The sequence below is a fragment of the Carassius gibelio genome, chromosome B12, assembly GCF_023724105.1.
Source record: "Carassius gibelio isolate Cgi1373 ecotype wild population from Czech Republic chromosome B12, carGib1.2-hapl.c, whole genome shotgun sequence".
NCBI classification, from domain to species: Eukaryota; Metazoa; Chordata; class Actinopteri; order Cypriniformes; family Cyprinidae; genus Carassius; species Carassius gibelio.
Genome location: NC_068407.1, coordinates 17,737,299 through 17,749,573, shown reverse-complemented (window position 1 = coordinate 17,749,573; position 12,275 = coordinate 17,737,299).

Sequence of the window (12,275 nt, the reverse complement as noted above, 5' to 3'; positions counted from 1 at the left end):
TGGATAAAAGTGTCTGCTAAATATATATATATATATATATATATATATATATATATATATATATATATATATATATATATATATATATATATATATATATATTTTTTTTTTTTTTTTTATTTATTTATTTTTTTTCAGAAATTCTAATCAAATAAATGAAGCCATGGTGAGCATTGAAGAGACTTTTTTTTCAAAAACAACACCAACACGAACAATAATAATATTAGCAATAGATTTAATTACTCCAGATTTGTTACCAGTAGTACATTAAAAAAAATCTGTAAAAATGTATAATGTGTTTGGTGTGGTTTGTGTTTGTTTAGGCATTAGACAATGGAGAGCAGGTGTTCAACGCTTTCACGATCTGAAAATATGCTTTTCATTAGGCGTAATAGGTGCTTTGCAATACACATCTGTTCATTAAGTGATGCGTTTCCATTATTCCAGTGCTCACGATCTAAATACTGTACCAGCTCTTGACAATAAAAATACGCTCTCAGGTATTTGAGAGCCACTGTCTGATGCCAGGTGTTCAGATGTGCCCTTAAAACCCAAGCCTGAAGAGCTGGCAATACCTCTCAATATGCATGTTTGTCAAAGAGATACATTCAAATGCGTAGTCTGTAGTGCAACGTCTGCTACAAAGAGGCCACTCTGGCAGAAAGACGGATGGATTCATGCACACTGCCACACAAAAAAAAATAACAACAAAAAAACAACTTATAGATGCTAAATAACCTAGCAGCAGACATAGTGCAGCCCTTGAAGTGCACTTGAAGTGTTTGACATGGGGCGTGTGACGTTATTGCATTCAAAGATGACTTATCCTGTGTGTCTGAAAGCTTTTGTTGTGCTTATCACAATATCAATTCTCTAACATTATGAGCCTGCTATTTTCTCCACAGCCTCGTAGAGAGACTCGTCCCCAGAGAGGCTCGTGAAACCAAACAGCCAATAAGGTCTTGGCAGTCTGGTGCCAGAAAACACTACTGAAAACATTTTGTACTGGGGTTTATTCAAATCACACCGCCTCAGTAACATTCCCAACTCCCCTGCTGTGTGTCTGGGGTAACCAATAACTAATATAGAAGGCGATATGTGTATTACGATAGGTGTAGGTCATTTTATCACTTGTTAAAGGCCTATTGGTCCACCTGCTTTCCTGGCACATGCAATCAGAAACCTTGTTGTAGAAATTCAGCAGTGATTCACGCTAATGAATGAGCAAGCATGAAAAAAAAAAAAAAAAAAAAAAAAAAAAAAAAACATTACACTTAAAATCAGGTCTTACGTCAGGCTGGCTTGGATTAAATTGTTCATTTCTTTTGCCTAACACAACACAAGAGCGGATTAGCACTGATCTCTCATTACTTCAAATTGTAACCATATATCCATCTTTGTTTGCCTAATTACTTTAGGGATCTATATGTAGCTTAATTTCATTTGGAAACATTTACATTTATTCATTTAGCTGACGCTTTTTATCCAAAGTGACTTACAAATGCTATATATGTCAGAGGTCGCACGCCTCTGGAGCAACTAGGGGTTAAGTGTCTTGCTCAGGGACACATTGGTGTCTCACAGTGGATTCAAACCCAGGTCTCTCGACCAATGGCATGCGTCTTATCCACTGCGCCATCACCACCCCCAACATGCCAATCTTATGCATTTCTGCAACTAATTTTGCTTTCCTTTATGGAAAAATAGATAAGATTACAGGGGAAAGAAATGTGATTTGGTACTTTCACTTGATATGTATTACATATCAACATACATATGGAAGCATAATATAATTCAGATATGAAGATGTGAATTAGTACCATTTTAGTTATAATCTAGTATTTTCAATTAATTAAAACACATGAGGGTTAGAAAATCTGGGTTTCAAAAACTGGATACAATGTCTGTATAGGGGGTCAAATTGACCCTCATTGGTTTCCACTTAATTTGCCAATAAATGAACACAATGAAAAAGAATAAACATTCAAGTAAAAGCAGAAAACCTTTATTGCAGCTTGTCAGTAATGACTATTTGCACCCTGAAGTGCAAATAACTAAGTATAAATAGAATCTACTATTATTTGTAATTAGTTTAGTAGCACTTATTGCTATTTGTACTTCCTCTATCTTATTGAACCTGATTCTCAAAGCCTTGTGAGGAAGTGCTGCAACATTCTAGTAATTAAAAACAAAGAGAAAAAAGAAAAAGAAAAAAAAAACATATGACAGTGAAAGTGAATATTCATTTGATTAATTAAGAAGACAAGTATAAATTTTGAGTAAACTCTGAGTTTACATTTCATAAGTTATCAGGTATTTTATACTTTAGTGTCTGTTAAGTTACTATAAACGTATTTTGTTTTCTGCTTTACTCTTTAATGTTGTACAAAATGTAGAGTTTTGGCAAATTGCATGGAAAGTGTAATAAAAACATTAATACTGGCCATATTAGTTTGAAAAAAAAAATAAAAAATTCAAGCCAAATTCATTATGCAGTGAATGAGCAGTACAATGATAGAGCTCCTTGCGCTGTCCATGGTGCTGAAAACAATCTCCTCTGCAGTAGAGTTGGGTAAAACAAACAAGTTGACATGTTTCAGACGGGCTTTGAGGAGAGTCTCACAGCTTCTGCAATTCAGATGGGCTTTTACATTAGATGGACAGGAAGTTATGGTAAACACATGGTAAACATGAAAAAAAAAATCTAGTAATAATAAATGAAAAAAAAAAATCACTGTATTTTATTTTCTAGTTTTCATTAAAAAAAGTAAAAGAGTAGAAGATAACTGACATTCAGACTCCATGCGTGTCATTTTCTGCAGCATCTAAGATGTGTCCTTACAATTGAATTGGGTCTCTAACATCACTGAAACAAAGACCAATGAGACTTCATAAGCTCACTGAAACTTGACGTACAGTATAAGCCCCCAAAGCACAAGAATGACACTAAATTGACACAGATGAAAGTGAAGACAGGCAAACACACATACAAAAACACTTTCCTTACCTCTATAAAAATATTTACACACTGTATAATTTGTATTCAGTTACAAAGTGCATTTTTCATGCCATTATTATAATTAGATGCATAAAGCTGAAGGTAATTTACATTACCTACATGTGACAGTGGCAATGAGACTAAACCAAAAGATAGATTTCCTTTGATATACTGTACAAATGTTGAGTACAAACTGTATGAACTGTACCAAATTTCATGTGTTTTACTTGCCAATTCTTTGCAATTTTTTTTTTTTTTTGTCAAATTTACTTAAAATTGTTAAATTTAAATTTTAGCTCAAGTCCCAACATGAAATCAGCCAATCAAGTGATTTGTTCATAAAACCTAGAGGCCACAGTGCAGTCTATCATCACAGTACTAATTGCACTTCTTCTGGTGATAGAGTGAAGGCTCTGGGGTCAGCAGTGTGACAGATCGCTAAACACACCGACGATCTGCTTCCAAATGTCAAAACCACTATTAAATGTGAAGAGCGCATTACACTGCTGATGCTCACAGATCCTCTATTTAAATGTGAAGTGGGTTATTTTGTGATGTTAAAGTACAGTTTCTTATTCCATCTTAAATGTGGTAAACAACTGTTATTAAGCTATACTTAGTATTATCAGAAAATTGCTCTCTTTGTTTGAGCAGCCTGGTCAGCTTAACATACCATACCAACTCATTGGGGTGAGTTTGAATTTGGGGTTGACCAATGACAGATAGAAATTTGATCTTTAAAAACTTTACCTTAAAAGGTGATTTTTCAGAACTCTAAACTCAATAATGAAACTTAACTTGACTGGTGACTATGATTGAGTTGACAAATTAAACTTACTGCAGTGCAAGATCATGGGTATGACACCCATGATTACTGTATTCAGCAAATAAATGGGACTGGTTTCATACTGGGAAAAAAATATTAAATAAGAGTGGTTCTTCTATCAGATTATAAAACAAAAGACAGCTAGAAGGATTAGAAGGAAGTAGATTCCCGCTAATCAAAGATATGAAAAGTTTTTGGATTTCACTGCATCAGAAATTTCCATCACAATTTTAATGAACATGGTTTGGGGATCTCGTATTGAGCTAATGTGATGGTGATGTGAATGGGAAATGCAGTCTTTTACGTAAACATAACCAAGATGCCTGAATCTGCTTAAAAACAGTCAGCCAACAGCCCCATGCAATTCTTATCATATTAAATTAAAAATAGTTGAAGATTTGGCCCATGCAAATAACTGAGATTTTCTCTAATCTCCAGAAAACCTGATTCCTGACCTGCCTCTCTGAAGGCATAATTAGGAATGATTTATGTTTTACTTGCCAACTTTTCTCAGGGAACTTCACAGCCTTAGAATCCACAGATTGGAGTCATCCATAGAAACCGAAATGACTCAAAAAATGTGAGTCTAAAAGTTTGTGAGAGCTAAAAGTCATTACTGTGGTCCTGAAGACACTGCAGAAGGGTGATTACCACAGATTTCTTCCACCTGCCTGTAGCTCCGGTCCGTGGCACCTGAGAGACGACATGGCCGCCGCAGTGAACTTGCACTAATGAAGCTAATTACAAGTGAACTAGAAGGACACCACAAGGTCCTCTGCTCCTCAGACAGCTGACGAAGTTCAAAGGGGGTTATTACAGCATACCTGCTTATCCTAAACCACTCCGCTGGGCACTGTGTTCAATTTATACAATGCGTATATGGCAATGAAGATTTGTCTGAAGCTGGCAGATTAGTAATGAGAGGGTATCTTAGTGAAATGCAATTAAAAGTTAAAAAGTAGCCATGTAATTTTAGCTTTCTCCAACAAGTCTTAGAACTCTTCAAGTTCCGTGGAACTTGTACTTGAGTGTTCTGTATCGCAAGTGCTGTGCTGTACCGGGTGAGCTAACGAGCAAGTTTACTACAACAAAAAAGGCATACATGTTGGTGCCAATCGCCTAGTGGGCAGTGTGCATACAGCATTGTTTTGCTCCAGGCATCCTGAGTTTGAGTCCAGACTCAAGCCCCTTTCCTGATTCTGTCCCCCTCTCTCTCTCACTTTGCTTCCTGCCATTACTCTACTATTCTATCAAAATAAAAGCATATATATATATATATATATATATATACAGTGGGGATCGAAAGTTTGGGCACCCTTTGCAGAATCTGTGAAAATATGAGTGATTTTCAAAAAATAAGAGAGATCATACTAAATGCATGTTATATTTTATTTAGTACTGTCCTGAGTAAGATATTGTACATAAAAGATATTAACATTTAGTCCACAAGACAAAAAAAAGCTGAAATTATTAAAATAACCCCATTCAAAAGTTTGGGAACCCTTGGTTCTTAATACTCTGTGTGGTCAACTGATGATCCTCGACTGTCTTTCTGTTTTGTGATGGTTGTGCATGAGTCCCTTGTTTGTTCTGAACAGTTAAACTGAGCAGCGTTCTTCAGAAAAATCTTTAAGGTCCTGCAGATTCTTCAGTTTTCCAGCATCTTTGCATATTTGAACCCTTTCCAGCAGTGACTTTATGATTTTGAGATGCATCTTTTCACACTAAGGACAATTGAGGGACTCAAACACAACCATTTAAAAAGATTCAAACATTCACTGATGCTCCAGAAGGAAACAAGATGCATTAAGAGCTGGGGGGTGAAAACTTTTGAACATGATGAAGATGGCCAAATTTGTCTTATTTTGTTGAAATATAATTTTATTCCATTTAGTTCTGCCCTTCGTAAGCAACAGAAGATACTTGTATGTTTCCCGGTACACAAATTAAGTACAATTTACCTTGATCTTCAAATTCCAAAAGTTTTCACCCCCAGCTCTTCATGCATCTTGTTTCCTTCTGGAGCATCAGTGAATGTTTGAATCTTTTTAAATGGTTGTGTTTGAGTCCCTCAAATGTCCTCAGTCTGAAAGATGTATCTCAAAATCATACAGTCACTGCTGGAAAGGGTTCAAATATGCAAAGATGCTGGAAAACTGAAGAATCTGCAGGACCTTAAATATCATATTTTCACAGATTCTGCAAGGGGTGCCCAAACTTTCGATCCCAACTGTATGTATATATGTATATATATATATATATATATATATATATATATATATATATATATATATATATATATATATATATAAAATTTATAAATATACAATTATATATATACATATATATTTTTTTTTCAAGCATACAATGACAAAGTTTACAGTATGTACAACATAAGACAGTAATCAAAAGAAAACTGAAGCTGGTTATGTGATGCAAACATCAGTATGTTTACAAATCATGCATTGCAATAAAAAGGTTTTAAGGTCGTAACTTCGTATTGTGCAAAGAAACATAAAAGCAACATAAGCCTTTGTTTATCAACAATCTGTCCAGTAATCGTGATTTGTGTGTAAAGGAATAAAAATTATAGAACTGCATATGGAATGCAGTTCTATATATGGAAACTGCAGTGAGTTATATGTATTGGTACAATTTTTAAAAAATTGCGATAAGTGTTTTCCAATGAGCCTGTGTTAAACAATTAATATTTTCTACATAATTAACTAATCTGGTGTACATTTTAATTTCAATAATTCCTAATGCATTACTCAAAAAAGTAACTACTAAAACTGAAAGTACACTAAATTGATATGTACAATAAACAACTGCATTTTTAGTAACCAGCATTACAATTAAATTAATAAATTCTGCAAACATATTTATTGTTAGTTTGCTTGCTAAGGCTAATGTTATTGTAAAATGTCACATATATTTGTTTTACACATTGTTTTGCACAATTAAATTTTAAAGTGTTGTATTGAATTGAATAGTATTTATCTTTTGACTATCCTTTTCGTGTCAATATCAGTCACCATGATGCAACTTTCGTCTCAGCTTCATTATTGTTGATTAAATCGGTTGATAAAAAAAAACAGTTTTATCTGAAATTAGATTAATGTGAATCTGAAAATGTTTTATTATATTGATTGTTGTACAAATCATGGGAGATCAGAGATGAATCAAGAAGAATAAAGGGTAACACTTTAGAATAAGGTTCCATTAGTTAATGTTAGTTAATGTATTAATTAACATGAACAAACAATGAATAATATATTTATTACTGTATATATTCATCTTCGTTAATGTTAGTTAATGAAAATACAGTTATTCATTGTTAGTTCATGGTAATTCACAGTGCATTAACTAATGTTAACAAGCACAACTTTTGATTTAAATAATGCATTAGTAAATGTTGAAATTAACATGAACTAAGACTTATAAATGCTGTAGAAGGATTGTTCTTGCTTAGTTCATGTTAACGAAAGTAGTTAACTTACATTAACTAATGGAACCTTATTCTAAAGTGTTACCGAATAAATCTAGTTAGTGGTGCTAAAAACATGAGACAACATGAGACAAAAAAAAAAAAAAAAAACATCTGCTGGCAACCACGTCACTTTAGCTTGCTTCTACAAGTCTTTTAGTTCTTATTGTGAGTTGTGTTTCACGGGAATTGTACCAGGGCAATCCGATCACAAATGCAGTTCTGCAGCGGGTGAGCTATCAAGCGAGTTTACCACATGTTCAGCAGTGCTCCATAAGCAGAACAGCCAGGGGGTGAATTTACCTTTCACCAATTTCTGAACATGAGGCAACATTTTCATTTTAAATTAAACTGCTGGCTTGATTTGAGAGAGGATGTTATTTTGCCCCAGTCAATAGATTCTGCAAGCCTTCGACTCAACACAGAGTCAGAGAACTAGATTTGTATACCTGTGACAACTGATAATTCAATTACAAGTTAAGACACACACACATCAAACAGTTAAAAGTGGCAACATTAGTCAGGTCACATGAGTTCACCGGGCCATAGAATATCCTTTTCCAGTCCATTTGTTTGCTCCTGTTGTTATTCAAGCTTCTCCTTTATGGCTGGCAACAAAACACTCCCTAAAGTTATGACTCTGCTTGAAACTCATTTGTGAGAAAATGTGCACATTTGGGACAATGGCTGTTGCCTTCCGCTTGAGTAAGTTAATTCACATTAAAGAGATCTATGAAGGCTTTTGTAGCTGAGCACCTTTAATTACTTTCAATACTTAACAATAGCATGTCCTTAAGGGTGGTGTGTACATAATTCCTGCTCCATACAGTGAATTAAAGAAATTAGGTGTGAGTGAAGTGACATACAGTATGGTGACCCATACTCAGAATTCGTGCTCTGCATTTTACCCATCCAAAGGGCACACACACACCATGAACACACACTCGGAGCAGTGGGCTGCCATTATGCTGTGGCGCCTGAGGAGCAGTTGGGGGTTTGGCGCCTTGCTCAAGGGCACCTCAGTCATGGTATTGCTGGACCGAAACTCGAACCCACAACCCTAGGGTTAGGAGTCAAACTCTCTAACCATTAGGACACGACAACAAAATATTTGTGGGGAAAATGGTTAAACAACCTAGTTCGGTTCATAAATATCAGCACTTTTGGAATGCCACCAGTGATAAATTATGCCATCTGTGTAAAATCACTTTTGATTTTTGACATATGGATTATCTTCAAGCATGGAGCATACAATAAGAATTATTAAACATTTTAACTGATTTGAACAAGTTAGTTAAGCGATTAAAAACAGATTTGAAGCCATTCTAAAATATCAAAACAAAAAAATAAATATATGCTGAAAAAATATATCCAATGAATGAAAGAATGAATGATTATAACCATTTTGATATTAATTTGGTTAAAAAAATAAATAAAAAATAAATAGCTGGAAAAGGTTAGTAATTGAAATAGCTGTATATATATATATATATATTATAATGCAAATAATAAAACAAACAGATCTACAAAATTGTTGCAGTTGTTTCATCTAATTGTGTATGTGTTAATGTTGCAAAAACAACATATTTCTGTAAAGCTCTCAGTGTAATTCTGGTAATATCAAGCAAACTAGCTTGTTCTTAAATTCAAGTTTTTGAAAGGTCACATTATTGCTATGTACATTTCCCTATATCATCTTGAAATGAGCCTGATATTCAGCTGGATGACCACCGTTCCACAAATTCCCCTCTCCTTTAATGTCTGCTTTGAGGAGATAATGAGGAATTATTGGTTATATGGCCCTGAAACTCATGTTTGCTTTATTTTAATTACTTGTCAGTCCCTGCCAGCTGTAAGCATAGAAAATGTCATTGATCTGCAAAAGCATTTAGGCAAGAGACAATTTGGCTAGGTCATCTAGATATTAATGACAACACATATTTCCTTTTAACAGCTTATTCCGCTATCACCGAATCCTGTCAGAACACACAGCACATGGTCTGATCTAATTAGAAAAGCAGAGTTACGTTCTTCAACACAAGATCCACCTTAAAAATCAACCCAATTTTAGCAAGCTCAATTAATCTGGTAGCTCATTTACTTCAAAGAAATAAAAAAGCCGTTACTGGATCCTCCAGACCATTTCAAACTCCCTCAAGCCTTAAATTTGTCTTATGAGGCAGGTCGAAACAGAATGAAATGAAATGAGATTTTACTCACTCAACAAGTTCATTGTCTTTCAGCATTAACTACAGAACAGTAAGTGTCTGTTTTGAACATCGGGGCACAGACGAATGTGGCTGTCATGTGTGTTATAAAAAATAAATGAAAATAAAAGAAAAAGGCATGTTTCACAAAATGAATATATATATATATATATATATATATATATATATATATATATATATATATATATATATATATATATATATATATATATATATATATCAGGGGCATCTGGGGCATGAGGGGTGGTCCATTGACTAAAAATAAAGACCCCATAACAAGCCATGAATTTTCTGGGTTGTAATTGAGAATGAATGGGGGAAGTCATGTGAGAGTGCCTGAAGGTGACATGTCTGGTTCACTTAGTTTTGTCATGGCCACAACATAATAACTGGGAACGTGAAATATTAATTTGAGGGAATGTCATATTAAATAGTGGGAATGTGATATTATGTCGTGGCTACGAGATAATTTTGTCGAGGTAATGACATCTTTATGTTCTGGACTTGAGATACTTTGTTGAGGGAACAACATCCATTTCTCCTGGCCACAACTTATTATGTTGAGGGAACAACATTGTTTTTTTTGGGGTTTTTTTTTTTTTTTGTGGCCACAAGTTTAATGTGTAAACAAACCTGCGTGACCATAGCAACCCGGGATTATCAAAAATAGAAAAAAACATTTTTATTAAAGGGGTCATCGGATGCCCATTTTACATTTACCTTTTTAACAATGGAGTCAATGTGAATGTCCCACTTGGTCCTGAGAGATAGTGGTGGGCAGGAATCTGAATGACTCCACTGTTGTTACAGTGCTGTCCGTGATGGTGAGTGGAGGGAGAGCAGGGGGGTTCACAATAAGTCCACAATCATCTCCACTGTTTTGTGCAAACTGTTTTTTGTAGTCAAAACTTTTATTCTTTAAAATAGTGTTTGATCATCAAAATGACATATTTAAATGCTTTTTTTTGTTGTTGTTATTTTTTTTTTTTTTTTGTGAAAATAATTTTCTCATGCCCTTGCCTCATTTAGTACACACGGATCTATGAATATGCGAATTAAACAATCCTCCACTCAGTCACACACCAGCCAGCCATGAGCCAGCGCCTCCTGATCTGCTAACTGAACTATAGTAAATGTGATACAGTGGCAAATGGAAATATTGGTTTGATTAAGCCATACGTGTTTGAACCAGAAAGAAGCTGGTATGAGGTAACATTATCTGTTTCCACTGGTTTGTACAAGGATAATGACTTTTACTAGTGGACAACTAGTGGATACTGTAACATTTGTTAAATCTACTTACTTGATGATGTCCTCAAAATGCCTTGAAGACTCAAATGCAGCCAAGTCTGTGATTCCAAATCACACCCACAAAAGATACACATGTGTCGTGCGTATGTCAATGCGGGATAGGTGTATCTGACTCTGGCTACTTACACTGCGGGCTATTAGTCAAGTTAGTGGTTCTAAATACTAATAAATAAGCACTAACAGCCATGACATTGTAAAAATAGGGAGAAATATCAACAGAAAAAATAGAACTGTTAGCGGATTAACCTGGCTGCCTTCTCACTAGACCCTCTGACGCAAGCAGCATACACTCTTCTGTGTCAGCTGGCTGATTGATAAAGTAATTAGGAATAACTAATGCAATACTTTTTTTTTTAATAAAAGAATAATTACAGTAATCTAATTACACAATTAAAAACATAATTAATAGCCAGAAATTAATTACTTTTCAGAATAACATTGTAAAAATGCTGTTTATGTGATACTGCACGTTTTCATCATGAGGTCAGGTTTCGGTATTTGTTCAGTAATTACATGCATATTTAAGCTCTAATCAGTATCATCACTAAAATAATGTTCTGCAAATTTCAGGGCACGTGTCTATTTCAAAACGTCTTGCACACAGACAATGCAATGCAGGACATCATGTGTTTACCATCTTCTAACCTAAGAAACAAGACTAAGCTGGATTTCCTATCAGCAACCTCTTGAAGCTTTTTATGTCACACGGGGGTTTTTAAAATTCTGCTCTGTTGTCTTTGTACCCCTCTGAGCTTCAGACAACAAACTTTGAACCATAGATTAGTATTGATCTATCCAGCCATGATCTTGGTGAAACTAGGATTACCAGCACACGTCATAAGTCCCTTCAAATCGAGATAAATGATATGCAGCGCCAGAGTTTCAGTCAGTCCATAGCTGACACAATACATGAGTGAAGATAAATTAGATCATTTCAATAGATACAAATCTATTTCTATGACCTTTACCAGCATTAGCAATAGAATTCAGACATGGGGAGACAGTCCTAATAACTGCTCAATTAAAGTAGGTTAATACATTGATCAATTGAAAGGTTAAACTGTCTTAGATTTCTTGGGGGTGGATAATCATATTGATCTGTTTGCATTTGGACTGTCTGGGATGGCAGGATAATTTTTTGGCTTAGTGCATCTTAAAGTCTCATGCAAAAATGACCTAAAGCTATAAAAATAAAGCTATAAAAATAACATCTGATCAAATGTGATGTGTATTGACTGCAGATACAGCAGGAAAAAAAAAAAGAAAAGAAAAAAATTGTAAAAATCTTTGGTTGAGTTCTTAAAGCCCTCCTGAATAAGCCAAACTTAAAAATAGAGCATCATTTCCACATCAATAGCAATTACATAACTAACATAGCAGGACTATTGCTGCATTATAACAAGATTGAGAGCGCAAGTCAGGCTC